Raw genomic sequence first — 20,345 nt, 5'->3', positions numbered from 1 at the left:
GGTGTCAACATGGTGTAGGCTGGAGTGGGTGGATTTGCTGGCCTGCCACTGTCCTATTTTACAGCAGAGGCACTGGTTGATGCTCCAGAAAAAACTGCCAAAAACAGCAGTGCCTTTCAGACCCATTCTCTCCATCAGTACATTCCAACTACGCTACACTTGTTTCTTCTCTTCCTTTCTTCATATCATGTGATTGATATGGAATGCCATTTAAAAGGGGGTTTTCATAGGACCAACTTCCTTAAGCTTAAAATTTCAGACACACACACACACACACACACACACACACACACACACACAGGATCCTTCTATTGCAAACACATACAATAAGATCACATTACACATCACACTAAATCTATAGTCTGTAATATGAAAACCAGCATTTTACTATTTGTTCATCTGAAATATTTTTGTTCCATTTATTAGAAATTGCTTTTCCTCACTTAAAGCTATAGGCTAGTTTAACACAAATATTTCCTGCTCGCCTTTTTCAAAAGACGCACAAAGCCGAAAATTGCACTGCAATGTCTGATGGACTACACACACTGCTGTCTGCAAACATACTAAACTAAAAGAGCTAAGATATGGGACTGCAAAATGAAAAATGTATTTATTGTGCCGCTCGTGTTAAACAATAGGATTGTAGAGTAGGAAAAGGCCAGCCATGGTGTTCACTGATGCAGTTTACACAAAAAAAAAAAAAAAAAAAAAAAGTGTTTAAACCGAGAAAGCTTGCTCAGCCATTAAGCCTCGCACACAACCTGAGCATTTCCACAGTTCTGCCATTTGTCATTTTCTGTTGCCATGGTTTCAGTGAAAGACAGAGCTCTATGAATATTGGAAATGGAGGAGTAGCAGCACATGGTACATAAACACCCGCACATGCTCTAACACCACAGAACGAGTCAACTGTGCTGGTTCTAAAAGCCTGCAGCCATCCGCTCACCCACACATTTCTTAGCCAGTAAAAAAGCAGGCATTTAATAAATATCTCCAGCTGACACACATTGTCTCAACACATACACTAAATCAAATATCCAGCTACAAAGCCAGCTTGCCAGTTCTACACACGGTTATTAAATGGATTTCTTTAAACGCAGTCTGTTCTCCATAAAACAGCATGCCTCTCTAGAAGATGCAGATAACATGATAAGAACAATTATTGGACAGTAAAGAACTGCAGCATTGATTGCAGCATTGATGTGTGATAGAATTATTATTATTATCCACATAGCTGACATGAGCCATTGTCAAATGCACTAAAACCTACACATTAACTGACAACAGAGTAGGGCTGGGCGATATGACCCAAAATTCATATCTCGATATTTTTTAGCTGGGTGGCGATTTAAGATATATATCTCGATATTTTTTTAAAGCCATAAGTTAAGAACAAAAAGAGTTCTTAGTCACACTGTGTCCCAGATGTCACACAGGCATTTTTATTTACATACAGCGTAGATTTACATGAAGAAATTACTCAAAAATAAATTATCAGCATTTATTAAATAATCATGCTCCATAAATAAAAGAAAACAATGTTGTTTTTGTGCATAACAAAAAGCTCATAATTGTGCAGTCAAAATGTAAACTAACAGATGCTGAGCATAATAACAAAGACAGATTTCACAGCTGCTCTGTTCCCAACTTCTACTGCGTGACTGACACCCTTGAGTTTGAAATCCGCTTCGTAACCATGTCTCTTAACAGGTGCCATTTATGGTCCTTATACACACACAATACGGTAATATTACGTCGAAGCACAGTACGTATCACTCTGCGAGGCTCCAGACTACGGTAGCCGTAATGCTCCGACAATCAATGAAGCGCTGCAGGTCCGTAGCTTACCAAAGTCGTAAAACATTTTTTTGACAGATTGCTGAGCGCCGTGTACCACCTAAGATCGGTTCGCGGTCAGTAAGCACAACCAGAATTCATGCATAAGGCGCGCTGTCAACTTTTGAGAAAATGAAAGGATTTTAGGCCGTGCAGCCCCTGTGGGCTGCATGTCGTTAGCGTGGTTAGCTCGTTAGCGCGGTTAGCTCGCTAACACGTTGACGCCATCCAGCCCCACAACTCGCTAACGGAGATTTGCCGTGTCCATCTGGTCGCTGCCTGCAGGTGAAGCTATGGGGGAGGGGGAGTTGTATTCAGTGAAGGAGACGCGAGGCCGAGTAACGTTGAGTAGAGACAAAAGTGGACGAAAGAGAGGCAAACCTGCGGCTCCACAAGTATAATTATAACGTAACATAGACTATATCGATATAAAGGATATTGTCATATCTTATATCTCGTATGAAAATATATTGATATTTTTAAAAAACTCGATATATCGCCCAGCCCTACAACAGAGCATGCAAAAATGCCAATGTCCATAGAGGTTTTATATCGGGATATGAGATTTTGGTCATATCGCACAGCCCTAGATGGCCGCATCCTATGTGAAAGTGCCTTAAGATAACATCAGGCTTGACTTAAACGCAAAAACCTGTAGCAAATAAAGACATCCAAAAAATACGCAAGAACTAAATTTGTATTTATTAGAAAAATAATACATCAGAACACAGTCAAAAGTCAAAACAACTCTACAAGTCATAGTCATCAAGTACTTACACAGACACACAAACAAAATTGTGGAGCTAAAATACTGCAATAGTGAGATTAAGGGGTGTATCAAAAAGAATCATCCCATTTAGAAGTGCTTTAATTCTGCAGCCTTTCATCAGATATATGTGCTAGTAGAAAGAAGGGATTTCTGAGTTTGACAGTATGTAGCATAACAGCATTGGCTACATAGACTCCAAACATGCTTGAAAATGTAGTAAAAGAGTCTGAATATCGTATGGACATACCGAGTACATACAAAGGGCCACAGCATATGTGAATGCTGTAAGTTTTGTAAGTTAAACTTTATAATTAGACATGTATTTTAAAATGTACAGCAATTCTCTACATCTTTTACTTAACAAACAAAACATACACATTATATTAAAACTATACTATTAATAAAAGCTTCCCAATTAGTACTAAAAGCATCTGCCTATTAAAATATCTGACTGAAGAGACTAAGAGAAGCCAAGGCATCATCGCTGGAGCTTTTTATTCATGACCCCTTTGACGTTCCCACAGTTTGCAGTTAACTAAAAAACTTTTGCAAACATAGAAATAAAAGTTGGTGAAGCAGGAACGAAATATCTCTAATCTGCTGCCTCTTTGCTGTTAGCTTCCTCTATGCTTCATTAGCCCTCCCATGAGCTGCATCTGACATGTGACGAAGTAAACAAGGAACGACATAGAACTTGAGTCAACAGACTGGCCCACATTACTGGCAATACCCAGTCAGATTTTTGAATCAGGATTAGACCAACCAACATGCATTTCAATGAATGCCTAGTAACCCAGGTTATTGTAAGTTAGAAGATGAACACTCATCATGGAGCATTTTCAGTATTAGATATCAGATTAGGTCTGATAGGAAGCATCTCCTGTTGTGTGCTACATGTGAGTGAAACAAGAATCATGAGTGAAAACAGGTATGAAGACACGTCCTAGTTTATATACACTGGTAAGAGTAACCGCACAAAACCACACAATTCACAAGAAGCCATTTCAGACTTTCAACATGTTCTGATGAGTTTACTGGCAGCATCCCTATGCAGCCACACACAAACACTGTGTTTCTCTTAGATTTCCCATTTTGTTCCCATTAGGAAGCTGTCTAAGCACCAACACACAGTGTGTATGTGTTAAAGCAGGGAAACTACTGGAAAGCGTGGAAGAAACAGCTACATTAGTCTCTGGCTATATATGCTTCTGTTAAGCAAATACTACCCTCTAAAGATCTGTCACTGAAGCTAAAAATGCTATGACAACACGCAGTATCCCGATAAAGGATATAGATCATGAACACATACACCCCACGAGCATTGTGTATTTTTTTTCCTTCTCTTACTCCTAAGATGCAAGAAGACAAATTGCACATGAGGTTGCTGCAGAGCACTTTAATCTCATGGATGAAAACCAAGCTACTAACTCTCTCCACTCTTTCTGTGGAGGTATGACTGCCATGCACTCACTAGAGCAGAAAAACACAGCAGTTTGGATAGTGGCCATTTAATACTCAAAAAAAATACTATTAATACATCACCAAGAGAACAGCAACGGCAGTATTACAACACAGCATTTTATTTATCAAGGTGCACTTGTACGCGAGTGAAAATTGTTCCCCTCACTTCACACAAATCTTTCTACCTAAAGCTCCCTATATGAAGCAAAGGTAATTGATTTTAAGAAAACAAGACACATACTCATCCTGTAGAAATATAAAAGTCAAGAAATGCAGAAACCTTTAACTGCTCTTGGGCAACTCTTTATACTTACATTCTGATTATATTATGCTCAGTAAAAATGAAACAGTCAGCTTTACCCTAAGTTTTATATAGTGCCTATGCTTCGACATCGAAATCCACCAGCCTTTTGACTTGCATTCCTGTAAATTAATCCTGTTGGTGTGTGCTTATAATTTACTATCGACTGTTGTCATGGTAGGAAACAAGGCAAACAGTTAGGTTCAACGCCCTTAGCCTCCTGCACACAGTGCTTCCTGAGGAACCAAGGCTACTGCATAGAGGTGGAGATGGGGGAGGAGACTGTCAGAGAGAGGGTAGATGAGCATGTGAGGATGCAGTGTGCAAGCATATTTCTGGGCTCTGAAATGCGAAGGAAATGGTGGCTGAGGCAAAGTGGAAGCTGGAGAGAGGGGAGAGAACAGAGGGCTGGGATGTGGAAAGCAAGAGGACATGAGTGGAGTCGAGCCAAATGTGTGAGAGAGCAGCATAACAGCGCACAGCGGGGCTGAGTTCAGCAGACAATATCATCTATCCAGGAATCACAGAGGGCAATATGATGAAATTAAACAGATATGTTGCACGTGAGTATGACAAGCATGCATTTGTGGCAAATGGCTACATGAAGAGCATATCCATACAAGTACAAATCAACAATCGAATTGAGGAAAATTACGTTACGCTGGCATGGCAAAGGAGGCAAGCAAGACATTAAACCTTTATTTATTCTGAAGGACCAAAACCCCAGAGAAGCGACCATAAAAAAGAAAAAAAAAGAAAACACTCACTAGCTTTAAAATGAATTTACTATGCTTTTCATTATTTTCTGTCATTATTTACATGCAATTAAATTGCCATTGTCAAATAGTAAGGTGTGTGTATGTACAAGTTATAAATAATAAATCTCATGGTTTAGACTAATCTAAACCCTTACTTTCAGAGTTTCTCTTTCTACTCTTTGATTTAATACCAGTAAGACAGGATATCCCTAATGACAAAAGCACACAGCTCTCTCTAAGCACAGCAGCTCCATCCATTCACTGTTCAAACCTTTTGTTTGCAAGGTGCAACCAATCAGAAGATATTAGCTTCCTTTAAGCTGTCTATGTTTTGTTTCAGACAAAGGATGAACAGAGGACCTCTACCTTTAAGCATGATTTTGAACAACGAAGTATGCAAAGCTAGATTCCAAAAATAAAAATATGCCGCAGGATATTGATATTGATAAGTTTATTTTTTATATCCTTCTGCAAACACTCTTTTAACATATATAACAACGTCTAATGATCCCAAAAGCTTACCGGTTATAATGACACTCTGAAGTATCAATAGTTTCTGACAAAAATTGCAGGAAATTAAACAGGCACTTTAAAATAGAAGCACATTAGAAGTTCTGGAGATTTAAAGATTTAAGATTTAAAAACAATTAAGGGTTTGGCATCAATATCAAAGCCTTGAGAGCTCGCTTGCTAAATAAAAAAACAAACAAAAAAAAAAAACATATTTTGCTACATGTCTTAGAGGTGCTTCAAAATCCCACAAAACTGTGCTGTGCTCACAAAACAAATGTAAACAAAATCCTGCAAGATAATTATGCATTGGAAAATGAGGCAATAGGTTTTAGAATTATATTAAAGGGAGAAGCAACACGATCGCACACATGCACAATTTCTAGTACAAGTGCTGAAACTTTAAAGCACTAATGTGGTCCTCCTCCAACACCTTTCTCTAAAAAAAAAAAAAAAAAACTGTACATTCAAAACAGACTAAGCTCTGATTGTGGGTGAAAACTGGCTTTGCATAAGTAATGAGGAGGAATAAAAGACTGCCCTACATCCACACCAGAGATTACACTGCTAGCTGCCGTTTCTATAAAAAGATTCAATGCAGGGAGTATGAGTGACACAGTCACACACACACACACACACACACACACACACACACACACACACACACACACACACACACACACACACACACACACACACACACACACACACACACACGCAAGGTAGTATATTTATAGGACAGAAGGTTTTAGCATAAAAAAAAAAAAAAAGGATCAGTCTCTGGTTAACTGCAGTCATCCAATCACAGATCTGCGACTGTTTCAGGCTTTGGAAGACAAACACAGCGAATGCTGGAAAGATTAATGGCTGCTCCAGACCAACTTCAAATGCCTTATACATTTCCTGTTCTCCTGTTTTCCACTTCTCATTTAGACTGCTTCCTTTTTGGGCAAAAAACAAACATCTATGAAGTATCACAGTGTGTGACACAGAAATACAATGCGGACGTACAAGCCCAGTCTGAGAGCCAAACACATGTTAGCCTGTAGCTTTAAGAAACTGCTCTGAGCTGCCACATATTCAGCAGGGAAAGTCCCTGTTGCAGGCTGACTGAGATGATGTGATTTTCCATTGCTTGATGACAGCTGGGTTAAACACATTAGCTACTGGTTTCAGGGAATTTTTTTTGTTAGCCCCAAAAGATAATTCCCTCTACACTTAAAATGTTGAAATAAAAAAATGAATCAGATTTGTTATGTACTTCAGTATAATTGACTTTTGTTTAGAATATGTTAAAAATGTAAACCCCCTAAAAGTGCACAGCTTTATGTCAATCAGGTTACAAATATATGTTCCATAATATTTTTGTGCTCTGTGTCTGCAGCATAATAGGCAATCATATTAACTACAGTAACCAGTCACCCCTTCCCCCCAAAGGGACATTTTAAGGCAGGAAAACCCCTTGCTACTTAATTCACTACTGGAGAATGAGCAACAGTTTCAGTTTTTTGGCCAAACTGCAGGGCATTAATGTCAGGATTGGCTGATAACAGAGAAATGGGATTTGGGGGAATTTGAGTTTATGTTAAATGAAACTCAGTACATAAGCAACTATATCACGTGGATTAAAATTTGCTCTTTGTTGTGACCATTACGGTGCATCCTACTTTTGCAAATAGGACTTGAGATACTTCTACAACTTGAGTGGACTGTGTTTGACTAAAATACTCTGGAAAGGTTGTCTAGATATCTAGAGTTTATGGCATATGTCAGGCTAAGAATGAAGCCATGAGGTTGAGAGAAATGTTCCTGTGAGACTGGGTGGTCTCAACATACAGATCTCAGGAAGGATTAAAATATATTCTGCAGCACTTGAAGAGCGGTGCGCAGCAGCCTCAATCATTTTCAAATGGAAGCAGTTTTGAACCACCTACAGTCACCCTAAATCTGTCCTACAGACCAAATAATTAATCAAGGACAAAAGGCCTTTGTCAAACATTTAAAAAAAAAATGGCTATGTCTGCCCAGCACATTATGTCCTAATTATAATGAAAGTAATCTGGATCCTTACCACGGTTTAATGGGGTTCTTTTATTTCTCATGTTTAACCTCTACACTAGGTTACGTATCAATGGGTCTGCTAGCTTTTCCATTTATCCAGAAACTAACAGAGACAAACCAACAAACCTCAACAAAAAAATTTCCCTCTATGGAGGAACTGCCTCCTTGTGAATGTCAATACTGACAAAAATAACTTGTATTTCTGGTATATTTTAGAATTAAGTCATCATAAAAAGTGACTTTGTCTACAGCAGCAGCTTTGTCCTTTTTCCTTCTCGCCAGCCTGTGTGTCATGTATGGTTTACAAACCCTGTGGGTGCACCTTCAGCTGCAAACACGTGGACAATAGAAATGTGGTTATGTGAGATTGCACAAAACAGAAAGTGACAAAGTTGTGTTATCGTTCTACCTCCCCAAACTTTCATGATAAGCTCCAGACATATGTAGTTTATGTACTGTCCCGTACACGTGACCTCTTCTCACTTGTCCTAGCTGTTAACTGTTAAGAGCTTCACTAACAGCCTTCATGTACCAGTTCAACAAAGTCACAATAAAGGTTTTACCGAACAGGAAATGTCCACAAAATGTTCTAAATTTGGTCTCGGGTGTAAAATTAGCAGAGTACCTTAAATAGGGATAAGTAACTCTTTTGTAAATAACAGAACCATTGTACAAATGCATATAATTTATTCATTTGAATAATCGTGAGTAGGTCTCTCCCCAATAAATGTGCAGTTAAACATATATGAAAGACCAATGATGTATATTTATTAGAGGATGTTACAGTGCGCTGTGAGAAAGAGTTCAGGCTTTCATCTGTGTTTTTTTCATGCTTCAGACTGAAAAGCCTGCAGTTTTTGATGCAATGCTACGGCCAGTCTAAGCATGGCTTTAACACATTCCCCCAATATCCTTCAACAGTGTCACATGCACAACTACGAGGACATCCAAGTTATCCTGGAAAGCTAGAGGAACTGACACAGTGTTGACACAGTGGCCTCATTTGTCTGAACTACAGTTTATGTCTGAAGCCCCTAATGAATAATGGACCAGGCCTCTTCTACCAATAGAGCAATGACCTCCATTACAGCAAGCCAGAAACAAGAACTTGAAACTTCATGGCCCATACAGGATCCATAAATAAGCTTTGACAAAGTATGTCACACAACTGAAGGCAATTACCAAAAAAAACCCCAAAACAAAACATGAAGAAGGCAAAGTACAACAACATTAACAATAGGTGAAGAGAAGAGTAACATGTAACATGGACAGTGTCGAGAATCACAAGCTCTTTATAGAAACCAGGCTGATTGTAAAGACAGAAAACAGCAGAGTTGTGAAAATGCTTGTACTAGTCAAAAAGGGTGCTCAGACCCTTTGTGTTACATATACTACCCCGCAGCATTGGGGGTAGGGGCGGGGGATAATGGATGCATGTATACGAGCAGATCTTGTCTCTCTGGTATTTAGGTTTGCCTTTACTTTTCATTCACATCCCACCGGCACAGCCGCAGAGGCCCATCTCCCTGCAGCCATCCCCTCCCCCCTTCCTGTTGTTGCATTTCAATGTAAATGGGCGCATGAATGGCTGCAGCTGGCCCATCAAAAGGCCAGCACTGCTCCTGCGAAAGGGTCTCTGTGATTGAGATTCAGCCAGGCCACCCCACTCTACCCTCCCCCACTCAGCACATTGTCCTAACCCCCTTACCCAAGTCTAAGCTTATAGCTTAGTCCCAAAATAAAGAGGGCACTACAGGACAGCAGAAAGCTGATATAGCTGTGGGCCTCTGAGCATAATTGTTGTCAGAATGAAACCATTTCTCAACTCGGCAATAAAACCAAAACATATTTTATTTTATCAGAAGATGACAAAGGTAAGTAACAGACAAAAAACAAGATCACTGCAGAGAACAGAAAGGAACAGACCCAAAATGTCTTTCATATAGAGTGCTTACAATCAGTGTGGCATGATTCTTCTATTAATATGTCATGTAGAAAGAGAAGGCTGTCAACACAACTTTGAACACTGATGGGAATTTGCACAGCAAATCCAAATAGTTTCTCTCCTCTTCTCTGTTCCACTGTGCTTACACTGGTATATTGCAAGCTCAGCAGTACAGTGGTGTATTATACGTTTCTAAGTATGAAAGGTTCCACTTTGGTCTGGGTAACATAACTCTTGAGAAGGTCCACATTAGGCTTCGTGCAGACGGCTGCATGCCTGCCAATTTGCTATGACCACACTGGCTTGTCTATGCAGAAGCCACCAACTTCCAAGTGTACATCTGTACAGAAGAACCACATTACAGGCAGCACCAACGGCTCTGACAAATCATCTTTAAAACAGTGATTTACACAAAAGCCATTTAAAGAGCTAATGGCATTCACAAAAGCCTCTGACTGAGAAAACACAGCTTTTCAGAGGGTTTAAAACCACAAATGCATCATTTAAGCTCTGGAAGGACATGGAAAAGCCATTTAAAATAATCTGTAAATTAGAAGGGAGAAACATAGAAGGTGAGAGATCAGATAAGCACCCTGTCATGTCTTTTCCCCATGTGTCAGAGACAATCTGAACAGACCAGGACAGCGGTGCCCAGAGGGACGCATCACACAGACTGTCTGCGCCATTAGCTTAGAGACCTGGCCGACTAACCTCAGGACATTTCCAACCCCACATATGGATAATACATCATTCCATGCAGTCTACTGCTCATCCGTACACTCAAACACCAACTGTTGTCTCCAGATTTACAACACCCCTAATTCATGCCTGCCCAGATTGAAGAATGCAGCCATTTGCCTAATAGTGTTACCAATTCAGACACTTTCAGTTTGAATGGACAAATGAGATGAAGCTTTTTATAGCCAAGACTTTCAACTATTAATTATTCCTTAAGACACACATGGAGTCATATGAAGAATGTGAACAGTAGCATATCTAGAAAAACATAAAAATGAAACTATGAAGACATGCTCGTACAAACATTAGGTTTACTTTGTACCTGAGCCTCTTTGGAGTCAATCAGAATGGAACTAAAAGTGTGACTAAACATTGGCCTACGCACCTACAGATATCTTAGCTAGAAGGCAAACTATCCAAGGGCATAGGTCAGCTCACGCCATACGGCATTTATGACCTCTAAATAAATCGAACCCTGGAGTGATAAAAGTTTTGACATTTTCTGCATGTCTAAAAATTATAATTTAGCATATCAATAGGTTTCCCTGGAAAATAAGAGTGAAAAATATTCCATTTTCAAGCTTCGATCAGAAAGATCAAAAGCCAAGTCTGTGGGGGGAAAAAAAAACATTTCTGGAGAAGTAGTAGCATGCCAGAGTAGAAAACCTTTCCCCTTTGATGTGCAGAGACTCAGGGAAGAGAAAATATTATCAAAAGTGCTGCAGCGGAAGGCTAGCAAGTAAGCAGAATCTAACACGAGTTAAAGACTCCATCAACCATCAGGACCTTCTAAAACCTGAAACGAGGCTCTACAGTCCCTGAGGGAAACAGCAGCATTGGGGCCCGCCATTTTGTTCCATTTCGCTTCGAGGACAGAGGAGGGGGCAAAGGACTAGACTGAATTTCAAAGGGCTTCCGATGCCATTTGAGTATCCACTGAGATTGTACTGTTAGAACAGAGCAGCTATAAAAGATTTACACAACTCAAACAGGGAGGAAGAGAAAAAAACTAAACATGAAGAAAGGGGGGGGCAGACAGGCAGATGCAAGAAATAGGAGTAGCCATGCTTGTTTACCTAAAAGGACCACACTCTCAGTACAAGAGGGGGAGGGGAGACGCTGCATTGACAGAAGGCAGGCAGAGTGAGTGCTCGAGTTGCAGCTAAAGGCTTCTTTTCTCTCTTACGACCAACACAACTGTTTTATCCTTCCATTTCAGCTAAAGATGGATCTGCAAAGAGTACTGCAACACTGCGCCAGGCACCTTTGAATTGCATTATTATATAACACATGAGAGCAGAAAACACACGACCACTCTTTTTTTCCCCTCAATGCTGCACACATAAATGTTGGCAACGGTGTAAATATCACAACATTTTTTTAAGACAACCCCTTACATAAACAAATGTGAAATTTAGCCATATATTCTATTGAAATAACAGTCATACACCACTTTCTACAAAAAATAGAATCAGCGCCACAAACTTATACTGCTGTACACAACATAATCCTATAAATTTAAAGTGTACTATAATTACTCTACCCAAAACTATAGGTCAAATTTTGTCAAATGTTCAAAAAAATAAAAATAAAACACAACACACACACACACACACAAAACCCCCTACAACCCCCCCCCCCCCACAAAAAAAACAAAAACAAAAACAAAAAACCCAAAAAAAAAAAAAAAAAAAAAAAAAAAAGCACAGTATACACACACAATTAATTTCAATAAGTACATGTTCAGTACAGCTTCTCTAAAAAGACAAAACTGAAATTGAGCAGTTAAATAGATTTGCAGGGTCAATTAGTAAACACGCACAATAACAACCTGCAAACCACCGCAGTCATTTAAAGGAATATAGTAAAGCATGTTGCTGAATAGTTATTAGTACTCAGTCATATTTTTAAGCATAAGGGCTACTGAACAACTGTCGCTGCATTTTACCTTTACTTAGCTTGAGTTTTCTTGATAACTAAGCATAATTCATTATTCTGTACTTCTGACGGGTTATCACTTGATTTGCTAACAATAATAGCCTGGTTGTCTGTCCTGTGCAACAGCTACTGTCAAGCCAGCCAAACAGAGCAATCAAGCAGGTCTTGTTCTCTTCCTTGCCATTCTGTTGTTTGTGCATAATACATCGACTTGTTCACCTTCATACCAGCTTTTCATCATTAACAAAAAACAACAAAAAACAAAACAAAACAAAGGTAGTCCATCTTTGAATGAGACAGAAGACTGAAGAGGAAAAACAGAGCACTAAGGTTTACAACATGCTTAACAGCTGGCCGATATCCGTACACCTCAGAGGTTGAGTAAGGTTGCATCGACACTAATCTCTGTCCAGACAAGTGTTTCAGCAAAGTTTCAGATAATCTCTGTCTACACAAACTGCCCGTGAACACACAACACACGATTAATCGCAAACACTGTGCATGAGTGTTTTTATAAATCAGGTAACACACAAATTTAAGGCAATCGTGCTGTCAGAACACAACATGAGCTTCCGAAGCAACTAGGGACGTAGTAATTTGGAGCAGGTATTGGTCAAAACCAGACCAAAAAAGCTGAGATAGATATTCATGTTCATGCAACATTCTTGTCAGCAGTGGTGGATAAGCTGCTAGCATGGGGGAAGGTAAAAGCTTTGTCACTTTCAAGATGGTATGCCAGCAGCAACTCTTTATGTTTGCATTGTTTGATATAACCGCACTATTCAAGTGCGCTGCAATGACTGAAAAGTGAAGATGATGTTGATGTATAGGCTGTTGGCGTCTCTCACTCATTATGCTCTTTGTGTGATACTTGTTAAAAAAGATGTTTTTACAATTATGATAAAATAACATGGAATTAATTCACTTCACTCTTCTCCTGCCAACATGCATCCTGAGTATGTTGTGCAAGTTTGTGTTACATTATTGTGCGAGGTGCATTCACAGAAACTCACTAACAGAACTATAAAAAGCACAATATCCTAAATACACACTCGTCTTAAATGTTAGATACTGTAGGTTTTGTTTTTGCTTTTGTCACTGTGTTATTTATTATTTTACAAATAAATACCAAATGAATAAATGTATTCTTGGATGTATTTATCTGGTACATTTTATACTGATACCCTGTGAAACATAAAAGATCAATTACCAGTCTGTTCCCCACAATGAAGACCACGGCTTACTATTTAACTCTTCAAATCAGCAGATGCTCTAAGCCAATGTTTTAGTGTCATACTGGAAAGAAAGAAGTTGAACTGGTGCATGCCTAATGGAAATAATGGTAGTGACAGTATTATTATTAACAATGTGAAAAGTAACCACACCAAGAAGATAAAGCTATTAAATGTGTATGTATGAGATGGCTTAAGTTTAAATGGCCTGTATTTATATAGCGCTTTACTAGTCCCTAAGGACCCCAAAGCGCTTTACACATCCAGTCATCCACCCATTCACACACACATTCGCACACTGGTGACGGCAAGCTACATTGTAGCCACAGCCACCCTGAGGCGCACTGACAGAGGCGAGGCTGCCGGACACTGGCGCCACCGGGCCCTCTGACCACCACCAGTAGGCAACAGGTGAAGTGTTTTGCCCAAGGACACAACGACCGAGACTGTCCAAGCCGGGGCTCGAACTGGCAACCTTCCGATTACAAGGCGAACTCCTAACTCTTGAGCCACGATCGCCCGGTTAACTTAAATTTGTAATTGACAGTAGGGCTGCACAATTTTGCATAAAATGAGAATCACGATTTTTTGGCTTAGAATTGAGATCACGATTCTCTCACGATTTTCTTTTCTAGTATAAATATTTATTGCACTTATTAACTCCACATCAACTTCGTAACAGTTGAGACTGAATATAAAAACAATAAATAAACCTAAAAACAACAAATGTCTCACGTTTTGTTGTTGTACTGCTTGAAATTCTGTCTCCACCGTTGCTCGACACTGTGTGTATAGAGCAGGTAGTGCAACAATAGAAAAATAGTTGCGGGACGGCACAGTGTAGCATTTGTCGAGGGTGTTGATCATTTTCCTAAATCCCTGGTTTTGCACAGTGTTGATGGGAGCCATATGTTTGGTCAGGTGATAAGTGATAGCCTCCGTAATTTCTTTGTGCCTGCGGGAGTTCGACGTGTATAGGGAAGCGCTGTAAGGTTCCCGTTATTGATGTTTGGGTGGTTGACCGGGACGGATTTTCTCCTGTCACTTTCTCGTCATCCCTGACGTGCTCTCCGTTGTTTTTTCCCCTGCTAATTTTAGCATCACACGGCACAGCTTCTGTATCACGTGGTATAAGGCTCCGCCCTTGTCATTTGTTGAGCAGGAAGAGTGAGCGCTTGTTTTCATGCAGATTACGTCCCGGATCAAAATGCGGTACAATCATCGTCGTCGTCTTTTTTAAAAAATTTTTATCGTTGTCATTTGGAAATGAGATCGCACATAAGTATGAATCGAGATTTTCTAATAATTAATCGTGCAGCCCTAATTGACAGGATCAGAGACATGGCACGCAAACGTTCATGACTCTATAGGAGAATTCTGTAACAGGAAAAGAGCCAATCAGCATCCAAGCTGGAAATCACATGAGCCAATTCCAGTTGATAAACTTGCAGTTACGCACAGCAGATTTACAAGTGTCAGCTATGTGTTGGAGGCCACATCTACTCATCGTAAAGATATAACAGAGTGCCCTTATCACTTGATCAATTAAATCTGTAACCAGAAAGAATCAAGGCATGTGGTTCAAGTGTTCTAATGGGATTAGCCAGAGATGCTGACTGAGAAACTGCATACAGTCAGCATCACAACATACACATACAAGTACATGCATATCTTACGCGAGGGGGGGAAAAGGAACAGCTCTTCAATTCTTATTTTAGAGTGAATTGAAATCTGTATGAGCAGGGGATTCTGTACATTCTGATTTTGTTCCAGTGACTACTGAAAATAAGAGCTCAGACTTGTTCTACAATTATAAAAAGGGGCATCAAAATAACTGCCCAAATTTGTTAACAAGATGGCTGTTGAGTGGCGAGAATTGCTTCTAGGATGACTTTGATAAATCGCTGTCAGAAGGGAAGGTGCTCATCTGTGGTGGCCTTTTCACAAGTTTAAGTATCTGTCTGTCCAGACCAAAAAACAAGCCCAGAGTTTTAAAACTGGGTCAGCAGAAAGCTCCATTTTATTGGTCCCAAAACGCCACAGTAATGAGAATGCTAGTGGAAAACAAGCAACAACCTAGGGCTTAAAATGAAAATGGATTAGTGGGGATGGACACACAGGCAAAATTATTTTCTACATTTTGGGGGACCCTTGAGATTATTTTCAGACATGAAAACTACTCTTGGGCAGCAGAAGAGCAAAATCACAGAAGTCAGCCTGCCTGAATCCAGGCTCATAACTTATCAAAGCCCAGCAAAACTCCACTTCCTGTTACAGTGAGAGTATATGTCTTGTTTCCTTGGTAGCAATTTTAGAAACAGAGGCATCAGTAAGGGGAACCAGACGGGACATGCAATTCAGCTGAATTCAACCAGGATGGCAGTTATCACTAATATCTTTGAACAAAAAATTCAAATACAAATCAAATGTACAAATCAAAGTTCACAAGGAAACAAAGGAGAACATACACAAAACTGACAAAGTCACTGAATGATGGTCTGCCTATGCTCCAAGGCAAAAACATATACACATACATTTCTTAAAGGCACGAGAAGTGCAATAGTGTCTCAATGAAATGGGCAGTGAGGCTCATACATGGATCAGACGTGCAACTAGAGCTGGGCGATAGAACGATAACGATATGTATCGCGATATAACTTTTACTCGATAGAGAAATTAAACTATCGCGATAGACCTCGCCGCTCTTGTCCTCTTAAAAAAAAAAAAAAGGTCAGCCAATCCAAATTAAGTAGCGCAGAGCCAAACCAATCACAGCCGCAGCGTCACGTCGTGTGACTTGTTACGTACAGCACAAGTGCCAAGCCGCACATGTGTATTTGTTTGGGAAGCAGCCAGCCACCGTACAGCCCGGGTAATGGAGGAAATGAGTGTGCCGACTAGGGAAATCAACCGATCGTGACTGAAGGTTACCGAAGAGAAAACAGATGATGGTTCCAATGCCGGAGAGATTGTCGAACGGAAGAGCCATAGAAGTTCCGTAGTGTGAAGGTATTTCGGCTATTTCAAGTCTGACAAAAAACAGAGTAGCGTGCACTGTAAATTGTGCCGAAAGCAAGTCTGGAAATACAATAAACTGGTGCATGCGTCACACTGTGCGCCACGTTATTGTTTCGGTGAAATGAATTTCTACAATACTGTTACTGTTAATTCTACTCTCTGCAGTGTTTAAATGCTTACATATACACACAGTTACTGTCCCTCCACACATACGACTCGGTTCTGCTTCTATGCCCCAGCTTTGTTTACTTTTTCCCACCGAGGCTTCTAGACTTCTGATTGGCCAACATTTCTGCACGGTTAGGAATCTAGCGCCACCTGCTGCTTTGGCATGTTCATAGCAGCGTTTTCCTTCATTTCTGCCTTTATGTGTGGACGGGATTATTTTTTAAAACGAAAACGGAAAATCTCCGTTTTAAAAAATACCCGTGTACGTGTGAACGTAGCCTCAGTCTCTGACTGGAAGCGCTAATTCGTCATTCGGCTTTTGTCAGACTAAAGTAACTGTTAAAACTGTTTGAAAAGCTCAGCTATACAACAAGGAGAGATTGAGAATTTCCTTTTAGTTCTCAGTTTATTTGATTTTGACAAAAGTTAGTCAGTTTTGTCTGTTCTTCTGTAAAACAAACTAAGATTTATTTTTAGAATTAATATTTTGTTTCTAAGTGGAATTGACAATTTAGTCTGTTTCGTTTGTTCTATTTTGAAACTTAAACGCTTTAGCGGCTGCCTTTTGTGTAGTTTGCAATATTTGCCTTTATTTATCTGAAAAAGTCTCATGTTCCTTAAGTACATCTACCCTGCTGAACTTCATCCATCCATTCGCGGCCGCTTAATGGATGAACTTATTATGGGAAATAAATATTTAAATAAAAACAAACTGCTGATTATTTCACATTTTACTTGTGAGCAACGGCACATTTAAATCTTACAAATATAGTTATTTGGCTTATATCGTGATAGATATCGTTATCGCCTGAAATGAAAAAAAACATATCGTGATATGAAAAAATCTTATATCGCCCAGCTCTACGTGCAACGTGACCAAAAATCCAACATGTTAGCAAAGTATGACTCATTCAACATTCACTTTACCAGCTCTGCACTCCGTGTAGAGCTGGTAAAGTGCTGCTCAAGAGAAATGTTAACTAGGGTTAGTTAATTGAATCAGCTACTTAAATCCAACATTTTCAACTGCACTTTCTGTCATTGCGTCTTTTACAATAAAGTAAGCATTCATGATATGACAGAAATGGTATGGAAGAAATAGTCTGGAGTGTATTGTGCGTACTCTGAAGGATGGCAATGCTTCAGAGGGTAAAAGCAATCGCTTGTGTTAACTGCCTTTGTGGAAACAACGCAGCTGGCAGTTTGTTCTAACTCTTCTTTTCAATCGTACCCTCATCTTTTGACCCTTAGTCTATGTCCATTGGGGTGCCACTTCAGTAACACTGTTAACTGGATTTTCATTAACAGTTTTCTGTAATAATTTTGCATTTTATCTCGCCAAGCGCTCCTAATGTGCTAGTGTGTATAGTTGCAGTAGCCCAAACAATAGCACATGAGTTGCTGCTCGCTGCACATCCTATGCTCTGTGTGTCAACCTAACCTGATGTGGACGTAACTCTATTTCAGCCACATGACTGGTTCAGCATTGTCCCTGGCTTTTCATGTTGTCCGTGATTTCTATTGCTCGTATTTCAATGATCTTTATCGCCCAGATCTACTGGAGACCAAATTTGTTTACATTTCTGCTAAGGCACAAATTTCACACATAAATCCTGCACATCACCATCTTCATGTGGACATGAACAGTCTGTGCTGTAACAGCAAAGGAACTGAGGCTTTAACTATAGCACAGACAAACAGAACCTACGCAAGCTCAAGGGAGACAGAGATATGCATCACTGCCTCTGCAGTGTAGTCAACATGAACGCCCCAACAAGCTTCAACACTCGGTATAAAACACCACCAACGGCACTGCAGTGTTTTCCTCAGCACTGGTACTGCACCAAAGTGGCAAGCTTCTCCTCCATATTCAATTTCCTCAAACCCCACCATGTTGTGTCTTTCCTTCATATTTTTTAAAGGAGGTGGGAAGGGGGGTGTTCCACTGAACCGACACTGCCAATTTAGATAGTTATCCATTCATACAGTTAGGCTCCAAACTGTATGCAAGCACGTAGTGATAAAATCCGGGCAGCCTGTGGACCCGCAATGCATAAACAAATCCTCTTCACTGGTTTCAGCTTTGACTATGTCTTTCATTGCTTTGTTTACACACAGGGTTGTACAAATCCAAAGCATATCCAAATGCATAAGAGCTAGAGAATTAAGACGCTAACCTAACTGGAAAAGCTGGAAGACCAGTATTGCGTTAGGTCACCAGCTAAACGAGCAATGCTACTGTGCCTTTTGAAAATAGGTCAACATTTGGATGTTACTGGTGCACTCTCTTGAGTAATGTCATGTTAATTATTGTCTGGGATATAAAGGTGCCCCTTAGTCTTAAAGCATAAATATACAAATAAGCCAATTATTAGCCTAAAGACCGCGGACAGTTTACATCAAACCACCTTTGCTTGCAAAAACCTTTCAAAAACACACGCACAGCGCTACTCTGTTAGTAATGCCACACGTGGGCATGGGGTACCAATGTTTGCAGTATTGGCTGCTGACTAAGATATTTAGACTTAATTTTAAAGAGTCAACACATTGACAATCACATCAAGCTCAAAAAATGATTCACCACAACTAAATAAATTTTGCTTCAGAGTGTAGACGATTTCTCAATGTGTATCTAAGAGAAGGGATTCCTTCTTTCAAACTCGGATCACTTGGGAGGGGGGATGAAGAGGATAACCCCTCAATAAAGCTGCACTTGAGAAGTAATTCTTAATATTTTAAGAGGAAAAAAACAAAAGTACATGTAGTTCAATGGCGATACAATGTCAAAGCGCTGGTTAAAAAGAGTAAATGCACGAAAACATTGCACATTCACACCATAATAACGGGTTAATCTCGGGGACAGCAGGAGTCAGTTTGTTGTTGTTGCCATGTTAGCTTTGCAGGGAGAGTAAAAGCACACCTACCTCTGTCTGATTCCCACAATTTCAACCAGTTACTGAATCTTTAACGTTTAGTCTACGCCGTGGTGTTTTCCGCCGATGCTGGATGGTCCCATTTGTCGCCGTCGGTTCACTATACACTGCTCCGGAGACATCCGCATAAATTTGCGACGACCATCGCAGCTCATTCGAGTCGAGGCTAGCGCTAGCTTGTTAAAATCGTGTAGACCAACAAACAGACGTCCACAGAAAAAACACTAAAATATCCACGAGAATTCGTTTACAGCGTTGCTATTTCATCTTCTCCAAAAACTACGGACCTTTAACGGTCCACCTATGTAGCTCGAGGCTAGCTTGGGTAAATATAAGCCATCAAAAGATGTTATTTTTGTTTCGCTTTAATCCTCTCCGCCAAACCATTCGAGCGGTTTTCGAGCGGCCTTAGCATACAGTGTGCGGGGACGCTCGGCACGGAAACGAGTCGCGGATGAAACGCGAGCTCTGATTGGCTACGATGCTGTAGGCGGATACCTTTGCAGTGCACTTTGAAAACGACGCCATTTTGGATCAGCCCAACCACCCTATCCACCCTTCTGTCCAAGCTTGAGACGTGCCCCAACGTGGCGGCCCATGTGTCACAGTTTCAAACGCCTGAGACAACGCTCCATTATATAGTTGGAGGACCACGAAAAGGAAATGGAGTACGGGCG

The 20,345-nt window shown here is 40.2% G+C and overlaps 1 protein-coding gene across 3 annotated transcripts in view; it reads right to left on the bottom strand.

Annotated features, from left to right (window-relative positions):
* ankrd11 (ankyrin repeat domain 11) overlaps positions 1 to 20,118 on the bottom strand; it is a 115,606-nt gene extending 95,488 nt beyond the window's left edge. For 2 of the 3 annotated variants that reach the window (XM_026166284.2, XM_026166297.2), the window contains exon 1: positions 19,660 to 20,118. The gene's annotated coding sequence lies outside the window, so the exon portion shown is untranslated. The remainder of the gene's footprint in view (positions 1 to 19,659) is intronic. The other variant, XM_026166291.2, reaches the window with a different exon arrangement.
* Between the last annotated feature and the right edge of the window lie 227 nt (positions 20,119 to 20,345).

The sequence above is a fragment of the Astatotilapia calliptera genome, chromosome 1 (assembly GCF_964374335.1).
Source record: "Astatotilapia calliptera chromosome 1, fAstCal68.1, whole genome shotgun sequence".
NCBI classification, from domain to species: Eukaryota; Metazoa; Chordata; class Actinopteri; order Cichliformes; family Cichlidae; genus Astatotilapia; species Astatotilapia calliptera.
Note: the sequence above shows the minus strand (reverse complement) of the source record. Positions and strands in the feature narration are given on the sequence as shown.